This window comes from Rhea pennata, chromosome 1 (genome assembly GCF_028389875.1).
Source record: "Rhea pennata isolate bPtePen1 chromosome 1, bPtePen1.pri, whole genome shotgun sequence".
Classification (NCBI taxonomy): Eukaryota; Metazoa; Chordata; class Aves; order Rheiformes; family Rheidae; genus Rhea; species Rhea pennata.
The window spans coordinates 144,391,362-144,397,361 of record NC_084663.1 but is presented as its reverse complement, the minus strand read 5'-3'; the positions used below and the strand labels follow the sequence as shown (position 1 = coordinate 144,397,361).

Genomic DNA, 6,000 nt, shown 5'->3' with positions numbered 1-6,000 from the left:
GGCGTGGCGGGAGGCGCCCGCCGCGGCCGCCCCCGCGCCCTCCGCGCCCGGCAGCTTGGCGGTAAGGGAGCGACTCGGTGCTGCGCGCACCCCCGGATGCACCCCCCTCCCCCCCCAAAAAAAAAATAACCCTCCCCCCTTCGCCTATACCTCGAGGAACTTGCTAGAAGTGACTTTGGCAATAAAACGCTAGCACGGTGGATTGCCTTTTATTGTCGTTAATTTAATTATTTAATATTTTTAATTATTATTTCTTATTTAATTTTCATAGCCTATGCGTACGCTGTGCTGAAGGTAAGTTTTTTTTGTGTGTTTTTTTCCCCCCCCCCTTTTCTCCTTACACACTAGGGAAGCGGATGCCGCGTTTGGCTGTAGGCTTAGGAATTGGAAGGTCCGCGCGCTTGCTTTTGGGTTTCTGTAAATGAAACCTTCCGGTAAATGAACGCTCCCTCAGATGGCCTTCGCTTTAACGCGAAGGACTTTCTGTAAAATGGTTGGGTTCGTTCTGTGCGCTCGTGACAGCCGGTGAGATTAGTGGCTGGGAGTGTAGCAAAAGTGGCGCTTGCAAATAACGCTTTGATGAACAATGGGAGAAGGTTAAGTTGTTGGGTATGTTTTACAATACATTTTAATGGGAGGAGTAAATCCTACTTTTTTTTTTTTCTTCTTCCTTTTAAAGTACCGTTACTTCCTGAAAAGCATTTTAGATTATTTGAGAAGCTGAACCATTATTGACAAATTCTTTTTCCAGTTGACTTTATTCTGGATATTTAATAAAGGAGTACCACTAAATTAGCGCTATATTTTTAAAGCCATGTTATTTCATATTCACAAGAATGGGATGCAGGAGACAGCACACAGTTTTGATTGAAAATCCTGTGATTAAAGTAGACTAGAAAGCTATTGTACCTCTGTTAACATAAAAGAGCCATTACACTAAAACTGAAAGATTATAGAACTGTGTTTTGCCTTGGTGTGTGTGAGATATTTTGTCTGCTGCCAACTTTTTATATCACTGTGATGTTTGTTGTGGTCTGTTCTAAAAAGCATCTCAAGTACACCTGCTAATCCAGACAAAGTGAGAGTGTATCTGAGCAATAGCAGAATTAACCTGAAAATGTGAGATGCAGGTGGGTTTAGAAAGAGAGGCCTGAATGTGCATTGGCATAACTTTCAAGCGTGCCACAAAGTCTCTTATCAGGACACCAGAAAAACGTTAACTGTGTATATTAGACGGAGAAAATGCAGTTTAAAGTCTCGTCAGTTTAGAAAGTGCTTTTCCAAATTAAAACAGAGTTAGTGCTTTTATGATCTAAATTACTTTTTTACATGAACTTCTGATCTCCTTCCAGACTAGACATGACATGCTTTGTTTTTAGTTCCAAGGAGAGCAGGAAAAAACCCTCTCTTCTGAGAAAGTTAGGCTTTGTATGCATTAAAAGTCATCAAAATAGTTACAGCTGCTTCTATTTACCTGTCCTTCATTTGCTGTTTACTTCTTTCTAGGTTCCTTTTACAGAACAGGTGCTCCTGTCTATCCCTAGCAGCAAAAAATCCCGAGTTGGGTCAGTTAGCACAAGTGTGGATGTGTGTTTTGTTTTCCTTCTTTTTTTTTCTCCTGATTTTATTTTATTAACATAGCAGATACCTGCAAGGATTTGCTAAAGAGCTGAGGCTAGAACATAGGCGGTGGCATCTATTCGCGAGGGTACACGCTCATTTGGGATCTCATTAAAATCATGAAAGTCCTTTGTGAATATAAGAGTTTAGGTTACAGTATCTCAATATAATATTAGGATAATCCCAACTTTTATGTGATTCTAGCAACGTTTCAGTGACAGAAGACTAGCACGTTTGCATCTTTGCATCTTTGTTTTATTGGGATACCTGAGATTGTGTGAGGGTGGCTTTTTTTGTTTGTTTTTTCATACACGTAGTTTCAAATAGTTTTTGTGGAGCTAAATGATTCTCTTCCGGAAACTATACAAAGGCTATTTTTGAGTACTGTTTTTACCCTTTTTTTTTTTGTTTATATATGTGCATACACACAGGCACGGAAGTATTTAGTTACTGTACGAGCTACCACATGCTGAGTGCTGTAGAGCTTTTATCCCAAAGAGCTTGCTATAGCTAGTATGTGGACTTCGTTGAGTAGTGACTTGAATTCTTGGCTGGTGTGAAAGCAGGTGTCCCAGGCTATTGTGAAACCTGCTGGATTTGTAAGACATTCTGATGAGAAACAAAGTTAAACCCTATACAAGCTGCCTTGAGTTTGAGTTCTGAATTTATATCTCTAAGATGTTCCTCATGGTCTGTTGAGGTAGCTTATTTCAGTCTTTGAAATATATTTCTAAGCATCATGCTCCAGAGGGTTAGGAGTATGGTACAGTGTCTTTGTACTTTTTCAGATAGTGAGGTGAGACCACAGATATCTTCTGAATGGGAATGTGTACACATTCTTGTAGTGTGTCTTTTATGATCCATAGATAAAAAGGTTGTATAAACATCTGTTTCTGTTTAACCTGTGGTGTGTCTTTCTACTTTAATCCTTAGAAGCTGGTACATGGTTTGTGGAGCTGTTACCTAAATAGGTTTGATAGTAAAATGTTATGTCTGCTCTTCAAAAAGTACAGGCCAGCTTGCTAATTAAGTATATTATATTCAACTGAAATGTGAATACCTTATTAAGCATGGATAGCATACTTCTGATGTTTTTTATAATTGAAAACTTACTGTTTTGTCTAGGTCAGTGGTATCATTGTGCTTTTTTGGTTGGTTTGCACTGTATCTTAGTTCTAGCAAAGCTTAATTCTTGCCTTGAAGATAGAAATCGACCTAGCCCAAACTTGCCATTTGATCATGCAAGTTCAACTTCTCCCCATTTCCACTTTTTTTTTTTTGGGGGGGGGGACGACTACAGATAAGGGAATTCAATGGCTTTGCAATTTCTAGAAAGAGATAATACCCCTTAAATTCTATGGTGTTTCTCTTTGTTTTCTCAAGATTTAAAGTTCCTATAACACTTCAGGCTTCATGTAGTTGGAGACATAAATGCAATTTTGGCATACTTTACTTAAAATGGAAACCAACAAGTTAATAATAGCTCTTGCCAGGGGTATTTATGTAATGGGAGCCAACAGATGTTAACTCAAATCTTCAAAAGCTGATGTACAAAATGTTATGTCAGACCTCTGGCAGATTTTGTGTTGGTGGAAGATGGGTCAGGTAGGAGTTGGAGACTCTTGAGATCTGTAGGGCTTGGTGGAACTTCTGAAAAGTGAGATAATTGTATAAGATTTTGCATTTTAGCACACAGATAACTTAATGTTGCCCTCTTATAAAAAGCAGGGGGAAGGATTTCTGGATTTCTTTCATATTTATCTATATTAAATAATCAATGATACTGTCATTTTAAAATGTCTGTCCTTTGCAGTCTGACTTCTGGATACAACTGTTTGTTGTCCAGAATGCCAAAGAAGTGTGTTTATAAATAATGTTTTTACTGGTGCTTCAAATTTTTACACCTATAAGATATATCTGGCAAAAAAAAAAGTCTGAGAAGTGTATTATGACAGCCCAGGTATTCACACTGTATGGAGAGAGGTCGTACTTTCACATTGCTCTCTTTGCCTCCCTGTCTCTGTATAATAACCAGCCAGCTCCGTTTCCTTTGGCTGTTGGCTCTTTCATATTTGTTTGCTTTTAAGCCACCCTTCTCTAGACAGCATCTGAACTTACAGCACTCAAGATCTTATTTCAGTGTGTAGGAGACTAACAATCTTGAGATTGGGACAGTATTTGGATATTTGGATATAAGATCTTTGGCTTAATGAAGGGCTCTGCATTTGCAGAGCTGTAATATAAAGTTTACTTTGATTTAAAGGGGCGGGGGGAGACCTTGAGCTGTTTACATGGCTGTAGAGCTTGAACAGGCAGTTATCCTGTTAAGAGTAGCAGGAGAAGGTGGGAGTATAAGCTTATGATTGCTGGTGCCATTTATTATAACTTTCTCCTGGATTAAATACTGATACACTTGCCATAGCTTGTTAAACTTTGTTTGAGAACTTTAAGAGTGCTTTCATTCTTTAAAGTACACTTGTTGCAGCATTACATAACAGAGCTGTATTTCTTACTGAATTGAAGGCTGGACATAACATATCATGTTGTTAATACTGCCTTGTGTTTTAATTAGAGCTGTAGGGAGATGCTAAGAAAAATGTTTATGTGCATGCCTGACAGATAAAATGAATATGTCTGTCACAATCTTGACAGAATTGTTTATTATTAGAACTACTCTACTGACCAGACACTTTTCTTTTTTCCTTTTCTACACTCAAAAAAAAAAAAAAAAAAAATCTTATTCTGAGGATTTGTCACACTTACTTCAGACACTTGAGTGTGTGGTAGCCTTTGCTCAGTGAAAGGCTCAGACTCTTGCCTACATCCTAGAAAACAATTTTATGTGTGTGCAAGTGATCTGAGGCACAGCAAGTCCAACAGCATCCTTAAGTCAGTGCTGTGTTGGGGGAGGACACTGTGGAGATCTGGGAGAATGCAAAAGGAGCAGTGGTGCTCTTACCACAATGTGCAAAACAAATGCTTCTGCTGGATTCTTTTATTACAAATAGCTAATTTTGTGCAACTGTGTTGCACAATGTTTTCCAAAGTGTGTTACGTTTATACTAGTTCTGGTTTTGGAATATTGAGGCTGGTGAATTATCAAGTAGCAGAAGGAAAACTTCTGTATGGGACATGTTTGTGAATTAAATAACTTACTGGTTTTGGTATATGGTTCCTCATGTAATATTGAATGACTGAAATTCTTTAAATAGGCATATCTGCTACAAATTTTAGACAAAAGTTTTTTTTGCAAATCTAAAAACATTTTATGGCAGTGTTAAGTAGCTATGGTAACATGAATGTTCTTAAGCACTTGAAAATCAGAACCAACTGAATTCAGAGCTTTCACAGGGACCTCTGGAGGAAGGGACCTCTGGAGATCATCTAGTCTAACCCCCCTGCTCAGCAGGGTCACCTAAAGCATGGTAGACAGGATCGCATCCAGGTGGGCCTTGAATATCTCCAGAGAAGGAGACTCCACAACTACTCTGGGCAACCTGGTCCAGTGCTCTGTCACTCTCACAGGAAAGAAGTTCTTCCTTATATTCAGGTGGAACTTCCTGTGTTTCAGTTTGTGCCTGTTGCCTCATCCTGTCATGTGGCATCAGCGAAAAGAGTTAGGCCCCATCCCCTTGACACCCTCCCTTCAGGTATTGGTAGACATTGATCAGATCCCCCCTCAGTCTTCTCTTCCCCAGGCTGAAGAGGCCCAGCTCTTGCAGCCGTTCCTCTTAGGGCAGGTGCTCCAGCCCTCTGACCATCTTCGTAGCCCTACGTTGGGCTCTTTCCAGTAGCTCCATGTCTCTGTTGTCCTGGGGAGCCCAGAACTGGACACAGTACTCGAGATGAGGCCTCCCCAGGGCTGAGTAGAAGGGCAGGATCACCTCCCTCGACCTGCTGACAACACTCTTCCTAATGCACCCAAGGAGACCATTGGCCTTCTTGGCCACACGGGCACATTGCTGGCTCATGGTCAACTTGTCATGCAGGACTCCCAGGTCCTTTCTTTCATGCTCTTTTTTTTTCCAGTTTACTAAATATTTAAATCTCTGTGTATCATGTATAGGAGAACAGCATGGCAATATTTTATCTTTCTGCTGGCTCATCAAAATTCTTAAATCTTGAGCTACTGCATGCATAGTGGTAACATATGGAATTGTGTATCCTGACAAAGGAGGAAAAAGGAAGTGTCCCTAGTGGAATTTCTTGTGGTTTTTAATTCTCTTTATTTCACTTGTAACTCTTGTTAAGCTTGTATCTCTTCAACATCCTTCTAGTGTTGATTTGCAGGCTAGGTATTGAAGTGGCTGTAGTGGACTCATCATTTGAAATAGTGCCATATCCCACACAGGTTTGGGCTTTAGTGAACACAGAATCCTC

General features: G+C 39.9%; 1 protein-coding gene across 2 annotated transcripts in view; it reads left to right on the top strand.

Moving 5' to 3' along the window:
- Nucleotides 1-6,000, top strand: part of JADE3 (jade family PHD finger 3) — a 69,947-nt gene continuing 63,947 nt past the window's right edge. The window contains exons 1-2 of one of the 2 annotated variants that reach the window (XM_062601551.1): nt 1-61; nt 272-294. The gene's annotated coding sequence lies outside the window, so the exon portion shown is untranslated. The remainder of the gene's footprint in view (nt 62-271; nt 295-6,000) is intronic. The other variant, XM_062601552.1, reaches the window with a different exon arrangement.